This window comes from Polyodon spathula, chromosome 7, assembly GCF_017654505.1.
Source record: "Polyodon spathula isolate WHYD16114869_AA chromosome 7, ASM1765450v1, whole genome shotgun sequence".
NCBI lineage: Eukaryota > Metazoa > Chordata > Actinopteri > Acipenseriformes > Polyodontidae > Polyodon > Polyodon spathula.
Genome location: NC_054540.1, coordinates 46,160,143 through 46,179,594, shown reverse-complemented (window position 1 = coordinate 46,179,594; position 19,452 = coordinate 46,160,143). Strand labels below are relative to the sequence as shown.

General features: G+C 38.7%; 1 protein-coding gene across 2 annotated transcripts in view; it reads left to right on the top strand.

Annotated features, from left to right (window-relative positions):
- Positions 1-19,452, top strand: part of LOC121318669 (insulin receptor substrate 2-B-like) — a 47,636-nt gene that overhangs the window by 23,425 nt on the left and 4,759 nt on the right. The window lies entirely within an intron of this gene.

The following is a 19,452-nucleotide window of genomic DNA, read 5'->3' as shown; positions in this document are numbered from 1 at the left end:
TTTCACGCTTGTCAATATCAATTTTGGTAGAAAAAACACTGGTGTATATATATATATATATATATATATATATATATATATATATATATATATATATATATTCATATTCCTTGGACCCCTGGGTACAATTTAAAATTTATGGACTACCTATGCATTAAAAAATCCAGCCAGCAGTCTGTGTAAATGTGATCATTCCAGGTACGCGTGGTTATTCAGAAGACTTGTACAGTAAAAACATTTCAAACTAGACTTTGCTATACAATAGTCTGATTTAATTCTGCAATTCTAAAGATGACACAGACATCCGCTACATTCGATTTGAAGCTGTTGTGATGTTTGATTTATTCATTTTGTTTTCCAGCGACAGTGCTTAATAAGAGAATATATCCTAACATGATGTACTGTGAGGACCCCAAAGCTTTTCTTCTCTAACATATATTGGAAAAGAAACAGGCTGCCTAATTTAACACTTTTGCAGTGTTGCTTTTTGGCACTGACATGTTTTTAAGATGAAAAGTAGTACATGCCATTTACTGTCATTATGAAGATATTTAGGCGAGAACGAGTGACGGCTTCAGACAAAGTGTTTTACTTTATTCTGACAGCCACGTGAGATTCTAAACTAGAGAAACAAGGTGTCTAAAATAAGTCGGCGTGGTGTTGTGTTTTTTTAACATTTTTTTATAATTTATTACCAAGTATCCATAAGAAATGACTTGTGGTGAGTCAATTAATTTTTTTTGTTCTATTTAACTTAAGTACGGTATGTCGTGTCAGGTTTAATGTATACTGATCTAAAGTTATGCTGTGGTTTAAATAAATAAATACATTGTTTTAGAAAACAAAGAACCAGAAAAAAAAACATATTTTACTAAGTTTTTTAAATCCAAACAACCACTTGCACATCCAAACTCATGTACTGTACAAGCTTACAAACTTCAATAACTTTTGTTTTGCACACAAATTAATGTAATAAATCGCTGTACAAGAAATGAAAACACCAACAACCCACTGGAACTTTAATAACATTTTCTTTTTTTTTTTTCTTTTTTAAATGTTTTTACATACCCATAATTTTTACATCCAGAATTCCCGAATTGAGTTAATCAGCTCTAGACATGTTTGATATTTAATTTAATACATCAGGATTTGCATGCTGGATAGATGTTTTTGCGTTTTAGTTTGGTTAAAAATGTTTTAGTGTTATTATTATTATTATTGTAAGCTTGCACATTTTAACTATATTGGTGATTTGTATTTTGACAAACAACTGGGATTGTATTGTGTTAGGTATAGATGGTTAAAGGGTTTGCAGTGCCATGTGTGAAATATTTTCGCAATTCTTTTAACATGTTGGTGAACAACCCTTTTTTATCTATGAAAATAAAGAATTACTTATTTTGTAACACACATTAAGTTAAACTGGTAGCCTTTCAAGATCCTTTTTCTTTCTGTAATATTAGTTTGAGGTTTATTGCTTTTGAACTGGAGCGTATATGTGCGAGTGCAATGATTTTAAAAAGGAAGTTCTGTACAGCAGCTCGCAGCTCCACAGCGCCCCTCTCAAGGTCCGACGACACTCTATCTCAACGCGTCCTTCACTCAAGCTTCACGCTTCTCTTCCTCCTCTTTATTAGCATTATGGTAGCTATACTATCACGACCCACTTCTGTAGTTTATGCTTTGGAATACTGTATATAAGTTGCTTCCTGGTACCTTCACTTCATGTGTGGTGTAGTAGAACTGCAATCAAGCCAAGAAACCTCGGTGAAGGTGCTTGTGTGCAGCGGTCTCGGTTGTACTGTTTAATATGTCACCTGCATTAAAAAAATTAATGAAGAAGCAGAAGATTCTCTGTTCCAATTCAAAGGAGTATCAGTTAGTGACAGATTTGGAAGAGTTGGCATTAAAGTATTATTGTTTGTTTATTTAGCAGACGCCATTATCCATGGCGACTTGCAGTAAGGTCTTCTTTTTAAAGTTTTAAACAGTGTATGAAAAATGGGCAGTGAAATGGACCAACACTTAAGTTAAAGAGAAAAAATAGTCTTCAAAAGAGCAGTACAAGCTTGAGGCAGCCATGTCCATTTTTTTGTTTAAAGTCATGAAGGGAATATATAAAGATGCATTTCTGTTTGTGTTTTTAATCTCCATCCTCCTCTTCCAACGTGTTCAGCAGATTGAGTCCTTCACACACACCATGCTTTGCAAGGAAGCAGGAAAGTTAAAGCCGCTTGCAGTTGGAGGAAGTATAAACAAAGTATTGCGGTTCACTGTGTAACTGTCAACCCCAAGGACTACTCCTACCACCCACTGCTAACCACAGCAAAGCATCTGCTGCTGAAAACACTTCACACTGTCCTTCCTAAATTACTGTGCGCTTGCAATGCTGCGCTCCTGAAGCATTGCAGAAATAGGATGTTTCTTCTGAGTCCAGCCCTCACTCAAACCTTCCTTTTCAGCTGCAGTCATCCAAGTAATCAACACCCAGAGTGAAAACCACAGCTTGCTAAGCCTCCCACATTCTATTAGGAGTGGCTGAACATACTAATCTACTGTTACCTAAAAAAAAAAATAGACAAAGGGTTCTAATTTTGGTCTCTGGAATATGGAGTTGTGTACAGTAAAAGTTATGTATGGTAACTACTGTAGTGTTTTAATTGCTGCCTAAATCAGTAACAAATTGTGCATGTTTTACATTGGCTCAGTCCTCTATCGCTAACTTTCTAAATTGTCTGAAGTTGAAAATAAGTTTGCTCCATTTCCAGTGATTCGCTGTTTGTGGTTCAAGAGTAAATCCCTGGTGTTTCAGAACATTTTCCTAAATTAGGTTACTGTACCCATTTCCACACACATGCACAATAACGTAGCAGGCAAGCTCTGTACTTCCTTTTGCACAGGTTATCTCTCTTAGGTGTGTATTGTGATACATTACAAAACTAGGGCTATATACTGTAGCAATTTGGAATCTACAAAGTTTCTTTGTCATGAATAAAGTGATTTTTTTTGTTAGCATGAATGTGTTCCTATTTTGATTAAGTAATTTATATCTTATTGCACATCATACAAAGTATCCTGTCAGGACCATGTGTACAGTGTAGTGATCCGTGTTGTAACCTGTATATTGTGACCTTAATGAATTGTTAATTGTAAAATGCATTTAGTTCAAGTTGAATGTGCTGTAGCTAGCAAATGCCTGCTGTCTGTTCTGTTTGAGCTGTAATTTGCTGTGAGAAATGCGGGTAGGGGAGATGGAAAGATTATGTCAAAACAAGGTCTTCATTTTTCTGAAGTCAGGTTCTGTCTGGAAAATCCCAACAGCTCCTGAAAAAAAAAAGACAGGCATTTGTACTTCAGACTTTTGTCCACAACCAGAGTTTGTTTAAACACCCTGGGTCTAAGGTCACACAGACGAAACAAAAACAATCACCACGATTTGGTTTTAGAAAAGCTGTTTTAAAAATCCAGCAATGTACATTAGATACGTTGTTGAAAATAGTTATAGTTTAAGTTGAACTCCCTGATGAATGATTTGCTCCTAAATAAAAATCGCAAAAAGCAAATGTGGTGGTGGGTAGTGCAAGGTAGATGATTTTATACAATCGTCACTAGATTGTACACTCACAAAAACTACCTTACAGCCTCTGCTAAGAGGCCCAGGACTGTGAGGGAAGCTGGTTGTAGCCAGAAACTTTCTCCCTCACCTTTCATCGAATAAAAAAAATGAGAAAAAAACAACCAAAAACAAATCCAGTGCCATAGGCTGCAGTGTTCTGTTCAGTTAGATTTGCTTCAATTTTCCAACCCACGGTCCAAACGTTCCACAATAACGATCCTTTAACTGAGCCAGCTACAGATCACTTTGTTTCCCAGGTGCAGAAAGAAACATGTTTTGAATTTCATATTGATTTAGTGCAAAGTAGGGCTTTGTTTTATTTGTCTGTGTCTTGATCATTTATACCTGTCTGCTTTTGTCTCTCTTTATAAATAAACAATGCTGTACAATGTAATGTTTGGGGGGGGGGGGGGGGGCAAACCTTGATTGATAAAATGCGCTGGGCAAGTACGTTTCTCATTTCATCAGTCACACTTGTTTGTCCTGACGTTCGTGAGATTCCACCAGCTAGGCACTGCGCGTTACATTAATACACGCAGAATGTACTGCTTTTGCATTTGTCCCATATTTGATTTGCAGTACAAATCAACATCAGTATGTTTATGATTATGGGATGGGATGCATATTAAAATATTATATTGTTTAATGAGATCACAAGCATAAAAAAAAAAAAAAAATGCAAAGTAGGCAAAATGACCATGATTGACAAGTGGACCTACATAGGCTTCAATACACGTGGGGAAAAAAATAATGTGGCAACAGACATTTTTTGTACAAGTACTGTGTACCCTATAGTTGGGCTGCAACGAAGGGTACATTTTGACCTTTGAAGGTTCGGAACACATTACCGAAGGAAGGTTAAAACCTTCAATGGTACTCATTTGCGTAATTTACTGGTGATGTCGCCATAGCTACTAGTTTTATTTCACTGAAAATCCTATTTTACAGGTAAGCCATATAAATGGAATAAAACATTCACATGTAGTTTAAAAGTATGTTAAATACAACAGTAATTGTTATAATTTAAATACAAATACATGTTTATGTACATGTAATTGATGCTGCTTACGATATATTGTATACAGTAAGTTACCAAGTCAGTTCCAACTGCAGAGGAATTAGGCAAAACAAAGCTTTATTTAACAGTAACTGTTCCAAACAGGTTATCTGTCACAGTCTTATTTTACTACTAATAAAAATAATGATAATAGGAACTTAAGCTTGTCAAGTGACCCCAGAAATTGGCTGTGCCTCCATGATACATCAACAGTGGCTTGCACAGCTTGCATTCAACTTTAACATAAAAAAAATCCCAAACAGCAGAGGGGTTTCGAGACATTTCTTAGCACAGCTTACGTTATATAACGCTTTGCTGTTCTGATGGCGCGAATGCCTCTGGATAGCATAAGCTAGAGGAGGGTAGGGTGGAGGGTGCTCAGTTTTCAAAATTAAAATTATTAGTGTTGGCATATATTTTGTATTTTTCAAACATTTTTTTTCTACCATAGCACTTAGTTTTTTTTGTGGATTTGTGTAATATGCATTGTACAAATCAAAAAATCGAATTTTGCATGTGTGTGATTTATATTGTTCAACACATTGTCAAATGGTTTCTGTTAAGAGAAAAAAATAAAAACATACAGTGCGTGAATGCCACTTGATGAACCTTTGAAGGTTTAAAACCACCTTCGAATTCCTGGCTAGCGAATGAACCTTCAAACACAGCCCTACACTATGGTGCTCGTAGTTCCATTAAAGGTGAAACAGCTTCCATCATAAATATTTAATTTGTCGGCCACATGTAGACAGAATTACAGATGACCCAAACCCCTGATCTTTTTATTTTGACATTTGTTTTTTTTTAAACTGTTCCTCACACATTTTCAATATCTCCATATAGCTGTATATGCTGTGCTGAAACTGCTTTTTCAATGACTTATACAGTAATTCATAAACTGTTTAAGACACAGACTTTGTATTTTTAATGTTGCAGTACATGAGAGCCCATTGCTTAGCAGTTTGAGCCACTCCAGGTTTTACCGTGAGATGTATTAGGCCTACTTGTACTTTAACTCTTTTTATATAATCTGAAGTGGCTCATACTGCTTTACTGTAACCTATATTGCAGTATTTCACATATACTGTATTGTAGCTCTTAAACCAACGGTGCACAGCATAAGATTTGGGAAGACAAGGAGATTCTGTAATGTTTATCCAGAGTGGAATGGTTAATGAGTTCTAGGGAGTGCCCCACCCCTTCAGTCCCTTTTGATTTGTTCCAGGGCTACATGCCATTGTCAGTCTGACCTGGTGCTGTTAGCATTACAACACTAGGTTGGAATGAGCCTCTTTGTGTGTTCTAAAACAATAGGGTAGATATGCCTTAGACCTTTCATCCATTCGGATTCACACTGAGCTAAAACAATGCTGCATTTTTCCTTTTAAAAGTGAAAATACTGCAATTTTTGTGTCTCAGGTGCTGAAAAGCATCTGCGGTTGATACAGTATGAAACAGTCAGTCGGTAGCCTCCAGGCTAGGTTTGGTGATTTAAGCATGGTGAGTTTAGCTTTGTTGACTTGTGTACATGTTTAGTCTGCGAGCCAAATTGCTATAGTGGGAGAGAAAATTAGATAAATGAGATAAGGATGGAGATCACTTCTCCCCCCCCCCCCCCCCCCCCAATATGTTGTGAACATTCGACAGTTCTGCAGTATTTTCAGTATGGATTTATTATAAGGTATTGGCTTTTGAACTGCCTTATGGGACTCTTCTAAAAGTGCTGCAGTGCAGAAAACTACCGGGCAACACGGATCAGGAATATGAAGGTGGGAAAAGAGATTACACTTTCTAAAACTTTTTACTTCCATGATACATGTATGGCAATTGGTTAAATAGCCTTCCACATAAAGTTCAACATGCCCTAGAAAGGAGCAATGCTGTGTGCTTGATGTATATTTGCAGGGTTGGTAAAGTAATGAGTTACTTGTAATCAGATTACTTGACAAGTAATCTGTAATGGAGATTACTTTTGGTTACCGGAGTTGGAAATCCAATTAATGCTGGTTAGCATTCATTTAAAACCAAGTTACTGGCCAGTAAAACTCAACTGCAAAACATTTCATGATATTCCTATTACCTGTGGTGGTGGTGTTATTATGAGGGTTATTATTGGCAGTAGTGGTGTCAGATAGTAGCAATGAGTAATATACAGCATCACTTCTATTAGGAAATAACTTAATATTTAGTTAGTAATTCATAACATCCCTGCATTTACTGAATGTATGTAGGACTGTGTATCAGCATGGTGCTTCAGCTGTGGAATGACAGAATGAGAAAGATACTGTCAAAACAATAATGTCGTGATGGTAAACCAATGAATCACTGTGTGACATTAGAGCAGGGGGTTGTCATGTGTGTGGACAGGACATTTAGTCAGCAGCGCGGCTGTACTGAATCTCAGCGAAGCTGCCTGAAAGCACTGGCTCACGCAGAGCATCACAGTGTGGTGCTTGGAACACGAGATTCCCGTCGTGCCGGTGGAACAAGCAGCTCCTGCTGTGCTGTTCAAGCAGCCGAATGTCACAGAGGCACAGAGCTGCCAGCGTGGCAGGGTGACAGTGGCACTGTTGGGCATGGGGGCTTGTCAGTGCGATACAGGGACAGGTCCTCTGAGAATAGCTGTTCTACTTAAAGCGTCAGCCAGCACTGGCATGACTGCCTCCAGGTTGTTTAGCAGTGTGAGGTCTGAAAGGGGTTGAGTGCAGGGGAGCTTCACAGAGAGAAACAGTCAGGCGCCGAGTGCTGATCGCCCTTGACGGTCCAGTCCTTTCTCTGCCACGTCAAAACCCTGGTCAAGTGGAACAAGTCCTTCTCTGCAGGGTGTGTTCTGCAGGTCACCGTTTATAATCAGGTGTCCCCTTTCAGGACAAAACGAAAAAGGTTTTGTGAATTTGATTGCAGTTGTGTGGGCAAGGGAGGGGTGAAAGTACAGACAACTTCCCACCGACTTCAGTTGGCTTAGTTAAACAGGCCTGGGTTTATGGGTTAAATAAAGTTGTGATTGTCTGCAACTTTATTCAGAGCATTGTCAATGTAGCCCTCTTTTGATAAACTCAAAAGTAAACTAAGCAAACCCTTTGCCACAAACACAATCTTCATTTAGTATGAATTTGTCACTTGTCAATTTCCTCCATTCAGTTTTCAGGTTGTTGCATCTATCGGCTGTATGCTGTAGATGTTTGCAAATTTTATATAATTTGAACCAAACTAAAACCTCTTGTTGGGAATAAAAACAAACTGGACAGTCAGCAGGGTCTTGTAATGAGTGGATTACTGTATGGCATGTACTGGATGCTTGTGGGATAGTGTTACTGTGTAAGAGGCTTTAAAACGGGAGCAATGTGCTTGTAATAAATAAACATTGTATTTATATAGCACCATTCATCATTTCAAAGTGCTTTTGTCCCCAGGCTAGGGCCTATTTCAGGTGGTGCTGCAATATGTGACACAGTCAACATCTGCTTTAGGAATAAACATCCTTCTTAGGAAATAGATGAGTCTGGTGCCATGTCCTGACTTGTACTTAAACGAAAGCAATTTAAGTGATCTGTTTCAGAACCCGTCTGTTTCCCTGAACTGCTCTGTTCTACAGTATAATGTATCCATTGTTACCTCGGAAACATCTCTATTTGAAAGCTTGGGGTTATGCAGAAGCTTTGTGCGTTTCAGGCAGAGGTTACAGTCGCACGTAGAATTCATTAGGTTGTTTTGTCAGTGATATGCCTGTTTTCTTTCCCAGAACAGTGCTGGTAGGCTGGAGTTATTCAGAGTGATTCCAGGAATTGATAAGTCACTGCTTTAACTGCTGTGGCATATTGGAGTGGGGGAATGGAGGAATATAGAAACTGGATTACTGTCAGCCTAGTTATTAACCCTGGCCCTCAACTACCTTCAATAGTTCGCAGTAAGTTTTTGTTTCAGTCAATGTTTTGAACTGTTTTCCATTGTACACAAGACTGCACTTAGAGAGCTTCAGCAGCTACAGTGATTGCTCTGGTGTCTGCCCATCGCTAGACTGCAATACAATTGATAGAACTGGTCTAATCCTGGGCTGGTTTGGTACTTGAGGACCTGGGTTTCAAAGCAGATCAAGGCTTGCAAAATGGCTGATACAGGACTGCCAAACAAGAAGCAAGGCAGCTCAGTTTATTAAAACTGCAGTTATTTAATTGTGCACAAGGCCTACTATAATTATCTGCATCTGACAATGTCATCATCCCTGTTCGTGTCAACTTTATTAGAGAAAACGTGAAAAACAACTCTGTACAAATTGATTTATTTATTTTTGCTAAAAGAACACTGTTCAGCACAGAGAGCATTGGGAGACTCTTAATACTACACCTGTAGACCAACATCTGTAATGTCAACTTTTCATAAGGCACGACAATTCCTACAAAAGGAATAGATAAATAAAAAATGAGGGCAGAAAGAGATCACTAAAGCTAATTCAGTTTGGGGGAATTGATTTAAAAGACCAACAGTTCTTGGGAGGCGAGGATGTCATGCTTTGTGTGTGTGAGGCTTCAGATCAAATGACGGATGCAGTTTTACTTTTATTGGACCGAGGAGGGCAGAGAGTAGCGCAATTTAAATTTATACTATGCATGGTAAACGGTTTCTATTTAAATGCAGTTTTTGATTTCCAGCCAGTAGCTTTTCAACGGCTTTCCAAGAGAGAATCATTATTTTGCTATTAAGAAGTCCATTTATTTTGAATTTTCCAAATGCAGTAGATGCCAGTTATTAGCAACCCTGATAAAAAGATGACTTTCGGTTATTAACAACATTTTTCCAGGAACCAATCCCACCCAATAGACTTGAACGTTAATGGAATTCTGATGTTAGTAACTGCACGCCACTTATTGACAACTTTATTACCGGTTGCCAGTGCTACAGAGCGCACTTGCATGATTTATGCGTATACTTCAGGCAGTTTTTATAACACACTGACTTCGCAACAGAGTATTTCTGGCAGACTGAGGTAGAATCGTGGCTTTGAAACTGGCTACGAAGCTGCACATAAAATTGAGATTTACAGCGGGAGGTGGTACATTGTAAAAAGTTGACAGTGTTGGACAATTTCTTTTTTAAAATTGTGTTCTATAGAATTGATTGTAAGTACAACACATTTTTTATGTTTTGTTTTACTCACTGAAGGACAATTTGTAGTACATAGTTGTGTAGTACTGTTTAAGCCTACTCCCTTTTTTTTGTTTTACACACTCATGAAGTAAACAGTTCTGTTTGGGTATTTTATGTTTCTCATGTTAATTTAACACTAACATTTAAAACATTTCAGTGCCATATTTGTACAACAGTTGGCCTATATGTCGTTGTTCCATATAAATACACTTAAATGTGCAATTTGCTTATTGGCAACTTTTGGTTAATTCTTTGCTGGGAATCGGTTGTTAAAGCGGCATTTACTGTACATGTAGGCATGATGTTACTGCTCCTACTATCACCAACTGAAAACACATGAGAAGAATGTACTTTACCAGTAAGTAATATTTACCTCTTATTTCTTCTGCTACAGTAGATAAAGGTTGCCATATGTAGTGACCCCCCCCCCCCCCCCTTGCTCTAGGGGCCATGCACTGCTTTTCAGATATTTCTTGAACAACTTTATTCACAGTACAGGCCTAGAAGTTTCAACATGAATTTAACATTAGGCATCCCCACCATATTTTATTATCACAAAACAAATCTTCATAATCTTGATACTATCTGAATTTTTCTTATTTTCAGAAAATCATTTCTCCAAATTAAATGAAACTTGTTAATGACATTCTCTAGCACAGGTTAGTAATAAGAAACGTGTGGTACTGGCTATACGTGGGGGTAAATAGAGAATGTCTACCTGCCTTTCGGTCTCTAGGTCACAGTCAGAGAATAGAGAATGGTCCTGTATTTGCAATTGTTATTGGGTGTCGTAACTTTTACACATCTGGAGAACTGCCTAGCCAGTTACAATGAAAAGGATATTCTTTAGCAAAAGTTTTTTGGAGTATCAAAATCCTGTGGACATTTCCATCTGTGAAACTTACTTTCTTACCTCATAGGGTGAACTTTACACTATTTTGTTTGGGTCAGGCAAACTAACCGATCTCTTATCCAAGATATATTCCTTTTTTGGCACCCAAGTCAGTGTCCCTCCTCCATAAAACCAGATGTCATTTCTTCATCATTGTCCAAATTACTCTTGCATTTACTTGGGTTGTATAGGCATTTGAGTTTCTGTGTTTTATTTTGTTTGTTAATTTATTTATTTATTTATTTATTTATTTTTAAATGTAGCTTTTAGCTAGTTATTTGTGGGTTTCTCCTTTTTCCTATTTGTGTGTCTGTTTGTACTCCTGTGTGGTTCCCCACTTTCACCATTTTGTAGTAGGGATCTGTGCTTAATGTATGTCAATATGTCAGGCATGCCAGCACAGAGGAGAAGGGCACTATCACCCCCAGCTCAGCGATCAGATAATGCCCACTTGTCATAGTGATCTACATTTTCGTGTTACAGATAATCATTTACAGGCTTAGTCATCAAGCTTTAGTTATTTATACAATAGGTTTTTGTTTGGTTTAAGTTGGCAGTTGTGAATGTTTACTTGATCCTGTGATGTGGATGCCCTTTAGAGGAAGATCCCTATTTTAAAGTGTGTACTGTAATTTGCTCAAAGGCTTATTGATTAAAATTAGCTGTCCTGGTCTGTACTTGTCTGTAACAACGACACAGCAGAACAGCTTGTTGACCACCGTGATTATTGTGGATTAGCAGTCCAAGTATGGAGCAGCTCAGGGGAATGGACAGACTACAGTTGTAAGTAGACAATATGTTTGCACAGGTACTAGGGAAGATACAGCCATAGATCTGACGGCTCCCATCAGTAACACGTGGTTTTGATTCTAACAATTAGAAACTTAAGCATTAACCAGATGAAAAATAGTTTGGGAATCAGACACTGTACAACAGTACAGTAAATCGCTGCAGACACAGTACTGCAATACTGTGTTAGGTTTACAACTGTAAAGTTGCATTTTATTTTTGATGGCAGATTATTTAGTAGTCACTGTAACTCAAGTAAACTTCTTAGTTGGCTGTTTTCATGTTTTTATAATTATAAAGGTCCCATAGTGCCAAAAAAAACTACAAAACTTTCCAGTACTTCTTGCATGGAAAAAACACAATTGAAGACAAACAATCTACTACTGGCGCAGAATATTTCCAACAAAGTAGTGAGGTTCTTGCAGACTAAAATCAGTTGTTATAAAGTACTTTTTCTGATGATTTTAAAGACATTAATAAATTGGTGTTCTCCTGTCGATTTGCCTTTGGGAAAACTACAGCCTTGACTTACTGGAAGAGGGATGTTGTGTTCTGCAAACTCAATGGGTAATTACGGTGGTCAGTCTTGGAGATAATGCTGCTAGGATTTGTTTATGTAACAGCATTTTTTTTTTTTTTTTGCCCCAGATTAACCTGCAAATTCCATGTGATGTAACAGTTCTTCTGGGACTCTACTGACGTCAATAAGCCGCCTTAGCCTTGTGCTGTTGACTACAGTACACAGAGTGACAAGCTTCCATGTATTATTCTGCAGATTGTCAATATAGTACTTAAAGGTGCAATATCTCAATACTCCACAATCATGCATCAGGGTATCTGCAACCGTTACCTTTACACAGACAACACAGCATCACCCGTTTAACGTGTTTCCTTGGAGATAAACAGACGCCAAATTCACTAGCTCTGCAACAAAAGTTTAATTCTGTTCTACTCTTATCCTGCAACCATCAAACAAAGATTGTCCTGGTATTCTGAGCTGGAGGTCAAATGATTCCTACAATCCCTGCATACTTGCCGCTTGGTTTACAGTACTTTCTGACCCAAACAGTTAGTGAAATGCAGCTCTTGCTAGAGGGATGGACAGAAAACACAACTGAGCCTCCCTTTGCATAGCTGCGGGTTTCCATTACATGAGAGTAGATGTTAAAACGTCATGCCGATTTTAACTCGGCTCTCACCAAGATAAGCACCAAGTAAGACGTAGCTTTACAGTAAACTAATGTAATCCATCTGTGTCTCCATCCATTTGTGTTGCTTTCCATCTGATGATGTAGATATCCTTCTGTCTGGTGTTGATGGCTGAAGTGTAATGCTGGCTCCAGGGATCGGCTTATTTTGCCTCCAGCGCATCAGCACACACAACGGCTGCAATGCTGGCTCTGGGGATCAACCATAGTGCAGTCTTCCCAGCACATCAGCATGACAACTGTCTGGATTAAGCTAAGTAGGATACATCTCTGGGGTCTTAAAGTGGGCACCTTCCATTCTCTGTGTTTCATCAACTAGCCCACAACACCTCAAGAGGGCTCAACAGTGATTCTGGCATCCCAGCATCACCCCCTCGGGGCTCGGCTCACAGGTGAAAAAGCTACAGCACAAACTCTTCACACAGTTGTTTTATTTTATGAAACAAAATTGCACTATTAAATATATTTAATGTACTGCAACAGTAAATCTAAAACGGTACAGGTTTTTTTACCGGAACTCAGTGCACAGAATGACTGTGCAAATTGCTTTGTTACGATTAGTCACTTTGGTACGGAGATGCAGAGCTTCATTCACGGAAAGTCATTACCTAAATTCACAGTTGGCATTACCATAGATTACACTTGTTATATTAACAGAATACTGTTTAAATGTAGAGAGTGCTGTGTTTGTTTTTTCAATCACTACTGTCACTGTGATCCCTCATATGGAGCATCTTTTGTGGAGCCAGTAGGTTAAACCAGATCAACAGTTTTGCAAATTGGGTGTGCCCAGTGAATCTCATCATTTGGAACAAATTCATGCTTGTACAGTACGTAATTGATTTAAAACAAATTGTCCCGGCACTGCCTCATTGGTCTAGCATTGCCTTCAGGGGTTTTGCTTTTTCTCTCTGATGTACAGTATTACTATATTAATTTAAAGCATTATATAAGCTTGCAGAGGTATTTTCATCCTGCTATGATTTAACTTTAAACTGGTCCTGGGAATTACTTTTTCCGTGCTATTTTTGTTGCATTTTGAATTGTGTATTTCATTTTGTTTTGAGAGGATCTGGAGTTTTGTTCTGGTTGTGGAGTTACTGTATTTTATGTCAGTTGAGGAGCTTCGCTGGAGGCATGTTGACACAAGAAGTGTAAAAAACAAGACAGGCCTAGAATTGTCTTAAGGCATAGTTCTATAATAGACTAGGTTGTAATGACCTCACATTACTGTAAGCTGAAAATTGTTCTCCAATAAAGGTCTGTCCTTACCCAAACAAAATGGAGGAAATGTGAAAGTTCTCAAGTGGGTTACACAAAAAGAAAGGGGAAGACCTAACCACCCCAGGTGGGGTGGGGGGGTGGAGTTGAGTTATTTTAAAACTGCAAAAACAATCTGAACTGGTGAATTCTGGAGTTCTTTTTTTATGTTGTCTCACAATTTGGCCTACATTTGTGGAAACTCGCTTTGGAACACCTGCTGTGCACATGATGTATCGAGTTTGATACACTGCAAAAACGTGGTTGCTGCATTACTGGACTTCTGATGAAGTGATTGAGACTTCCCCATCCCTAATGGGAGTAGAAATGCTTCTGCAGTGGGGGGTGGGGGGTGGGGGGGCAAAATGGCAGAGCAGCTGCTTTGCAACACTAGACCGTGGCTGGTGCTGTCAGCGTATGTACGTGTGTTACAATATTAAAAACACTAGTTGTATATCTTTATCAACATTTCCTCCTTTTAAACAAAGATTGCAGCAGTTGGCAGTAGAGCTTTACACTTGGGCTGTTTAATAGCTGGGGGAGTTTACAATGAGGCCGGTGAAAGGTGAGGAGCAATATGCTTCCGTTTTACAGCAAGTAAGTGAATTAGGAGATTTCGTGGGGTGTCTTCTGATTAGCCTTGCATGGCAGTGAGTCTTCTCTACCATAAGAAGCCTGCGGGTTGAGGCAGTGCAGGAGCTAACCTGCAGGATTGCACTGCACCACAACCACCATGTGAACCTGTGACAAAGACATGAGGGAGGATCACAGGCTGGAATCATGGGCAATGTAAAGCCAGCACTTAAATAGCAATCAAGCATAGCAAGTTAAGTGTTCTGTACTTGTGCTGAACTTAGTAAGACTAATAAGGGACTACTGTAGATGCATTACTATAGCAATATAAAGCCATACTGTTATTCTGCATTCTTCAGAAGCCATAGTAAACCCCATACTTGGAATTATATTCTTTGAAATGCTGATTATTCAGTTCAAGGTATTGCTGACTGTACTCCCTTTATCTGAATATTTTTCACATAGAAATATTTCCAAAGAAACCATCAGTCAGGGAAATGATTTTCTGTGTTTTTGTAGAGGATGTTTGGCACTGTGTAACATATAGTACAATACCTGAGGCACATCACATGCTTGTGCATGCACACTACAGTGTCTGTCGTTGATCGGGAAAGACACAAACATTAGTGGGTGATGTCATTAAAATCAGCATTCCGTAACTCCTCAAAGTATAATTCAGAACTGAGCATAGTCATCATTTTTCAATGGCTGAGACACTTTGATGAAATGTTGGTGCATTTGTCTTAGCACTTATTTTCCATGTGCAATTTAAAAGCTATAGGCCTACACATAGTCTTGTACAGAAATATAGTACAAAAAGTGATGGAGGGCTTCTGATGTTGGCTTTTCTAATTGATTACAAAACTAGTGTATTTCTTTCCATAGAACTACTGAAACAGGTAGTTCCAGAAGACCATGCTCCCCATAATCCAATTCCTGTTTTAAATAACTAGAGGACACAATTCTTTGTGGCATTACTGACCTACAAGGAGATTGTGTGTTCCAGTCCAGTGCTGGATTTAAAGAATGCTGCAGTGTTCCCCTGTTAGTAAACACAGCCTGGGAGTTAAGAACACTGCTTGTGCAGTTTCATCCCAGAACAGGGGAGAAAGCATTTCTTAGCTGTGATTCAGACACATTGCAGAATAGCTTTGCAAGACCAGAGGAACAACCGGGCATTTCTTAGATGTACTCTTCCATCCTAACACTGTGATTGCTCTGAGTGATTAACACTGGACACAGAGTCTATCTTCTTTTAAAATAATAATGTTACAGGATATCTCAAAAAAACACCACCACTGCTGCTTTACAAACTTGGATAATGTTGTATGTGGGTTTTTTTTTTTGTTGTTTTTTTTTTTTTTAATTTTGAAACTCTTGGCCAAGTGTAATGAAATCAAAAGTACATACTAAGAAAAGATTAATAAAGAGCAAACTTTGGCAATTGTCTTTTTACATTATAACAAGAATCTATAAAGTTTTGTTAGTATTTTCAGTTACCCATAATGCCTTCCACGTGACTGGGTTACAGTTTGAAGTATACCTGCAGCTACTGTATTAAGAAGATGCCCCGTTTTAAGAAATCAAAATCAAGTGGAGAACATTGTTTTATTCAAGGGAGAGACAAGCCTTAACCTGGTATCATCTAAAAATTCAAGACACACCCTGGGTTTGTTATTGAGTTAATACCTAGTTTGATGTATTTCCTGAGCATCCACTGAAGCAATAATAAATCTAGATCAACCATATTAACCATTTTAATCCAATTGCTTATTTTAAATCCGACTGACTGTTTATTTATAGCCAACTGCAATCCCTGAATTGGCATTGAGTGTAAGTTGAATGAACTACCTCCTGCATCACTCACTCCATTCAAAAGGCCTGTTCAGGCAAAAATGACATTAGAAATACATGAAGTAAAACGACAAAGAACTTGGGTGGGTGCCTGTATCCCCTTTTAAACTGCATTGCATGATAATTTGATAAGCAACCCCTTGAAAAATTGATGATGTGCTTTGAGACTATGTAAATCCTCTTCATTCAAAACAAGTACTGCCTGTTTGTTCCAAGTTCATTAGTACAGGACATCACTCTGACACGGTGCTAAAATAAGTTTGTGACTGCGCTTTGGTGTCCTTTTGCTTTCTCCTTGCGATTACTGCAATCTGCTGTCTGTGTCATGCTGTGCTGGCATCACTTTGCAGAGTTAGGAGATTCTAAAACCAACAATTTTGCAGTGCACGGTACATGTTGATGTCATCTTTAGACTTTACAATTTGAAACGCATGACTGAAAAACAGCAATTCCAATGCGATTGTAACACGTGGATGCTTGGTTGAATGTGATGCTTCAAGCACATTAGAAAAACAACATTAAAAGATCTCACCTCAACCCTCTGTGGACATCGCTGCACATCACAAAACACACCCAGGGTTGGGAGCAGATCAGCACGCTACTCAAGAGGCATCCAGGACTACTGTAACCAAGGGGGTGTGCAGTACAGCTGAAGTGCATTTGCTTGCAGAGTTGCGAGGGAACGCTCGCGCACAGAAAGGGAATCTATTCATGGCGGGAAGTAGGTTAAATCAACCTAATGCGACAAAGCAATTCTGTTTTAATGGTTGTCTTTTGTACCTAAACTTGTTTTTTGTATTAAACAGGACAAAATAAGGGCTGGTATCTCAGGGCAGAGCTGTGACAGAGCCTTGGGAAATCAATGTGGCTTGCACCCATACCAAATTTGAGATCGGTACCTAAACAATCAGACCTGTGCTGCATCCCCTATGATTAACTGATCAGACTGATAACGTACAGTAATGTATCCTACCAGTAAGTCGTTTAAAAATGGACTGCTAGAGAGCCATACTGTATGATCTAATAATGTGAGACTCACCCAGCGTTTAGTTTTCTTAATTTTGTTACTTTGACTTTGCGAATGCCCTGTCATTTAATACACTGGCATTAAAAGGAGGTTATCTAGGGAACAGCACAGTAAATAGGTGAGGAGTAAGTCAACTGTAATCATTTCAGATTGAACGGAAAGGACTATTAAAACAGTGCAAAGGAAGGGTAGAGAGGAGACTGCCAAGTAAGGACAGTGAACTAAACTGCAGCGCTCACTGAGGTTATAGGAACACACAAGATGCACTTAGCATGGCTTGAGTAGATTACAAAAGAGCAAATTTTAGAGCAATTTTTGGCAGATAAATCTGAGCTTAATTTTGATTGGGGTAGCGGAAAGTAGCCGGCCCCAGCCCCTCCCCATCCTTCACGCTCCCCCTCTAAGGTATTTATTTTGTGTACCGAGCCCCTGGCGTATGCGCCGTGCAGTACAGTTTGGGAGATTATTTTCATATCCCTTGACACATGAGGTGTTACCCAACTTAACCCTTTAATCAGTAGTGTGAGTTATACTAGTATTCATCTTGCCTATATGATTTTAGTTGTAAGAAATCTGTGATCTGCAGCCGGATGGACATGGAAAGCAATAGCCTCAATTTGGAGTACACTCCCCACAAAAGAATGGCTTGCTCAGATTCTTTATTGTTTAGGACTGGGAGGGGTAACCATATCTATCATGCTATTGTCATGCCTTGCATACCCAACACTGGAACAACTCAGTCATCTAAAACTAAAAACTGAAATTAGTAGTTCTTATTGCTGTGCAAACTTGCAAGGGGAATATTCTTCTGAGGAAATTTCTTTAGCAAAATTCCTCCACACAGCATGTAGCTAGTTTACTCAACTACTGTAAAGCTAGCCTTCAATTTAAGTCTATTGTAAACAAGGCATTCAAAATGCATTCTCATAAAATCCTGTGTTAAAACGGTTCCATATCCAAAATACATACTACCTTTGACCTGTAACATGTTTACTGTTCTGGAATGCCTTTGTTCACTTGTCACATGAACTGCTGTTTTCACAGACCCTGATTAGCAGACCAGACTACCTAAAGTTTGGCCCGTTTCAGGTGGTCAAGGTTTCCGATTATTGCCAGTGGAAACTATATGATTACTGCTTGCTATTGTAGATAAAACAGTCCATAGATTAAATGTTCTAGATTTCAATACACACCTTGCTGTAACAGTGCAAAGTGTGGTCTCCACAGAGATTGTTTCATTTCGAGACTCCTCTGCCTGTGGTTGACCCTGCAGTACTTCGCACAGCTCAACCCACGTACTGAGCACATGTCAAAAGCAATTATCCCACAGCAATGCCTGTACTGCCTAATGTAGAGCTGACAACATGAGGGGGCGGGAGGCACATCCTGCTTTATGGGTTTGAAGTTCACTGCAGGCTTCTAATGGGAGTGACTAGGTGGATACCAGCATGGTCATTCAGAGATTTACAAGAAGGGGAGCATGTACCGTACACATGACATGCCCCTTACTGTACTGTACGCATGATATGCCCCTTACCGTACTGTACGCATGACATGCCTCTTGCTGTACCTTCGATACCATTGCTTTTTGTTCTATTAAAAACATCCTTGCTATTGCCATGCACACTATGAATTTAAGGTGTGGTTTCTTATAGTAGATTAAGTATGTGGTTTGGGCAGTTACAATAGTGATAGAGCAGTAATCAACAAACCTGGCTCTCTAGTACACCTACTGTACAGGCACATTTTTCACGTTGCTCAGATCAAAAAAAGTTTGTCGCTTAAGATTACTGGTCACTTGAAAAGAAAATTGCCCAGGTTTACGATTGACAACCATTGCATTAAAGAATAAGCCATGTTATATGTATAGTATATATTAATACATAACTTCAACACTGTCAGCTTAAACAGGCCAGCGCACAATATAATTTTTATTTGTGGTTTATAATAAAGGCCACCTGTATTAAGCAGCTACAGAAGTCCAGTCTGTTTGAGCAGTCATTTCAGGTTTCACAAGATGTATTAGATATA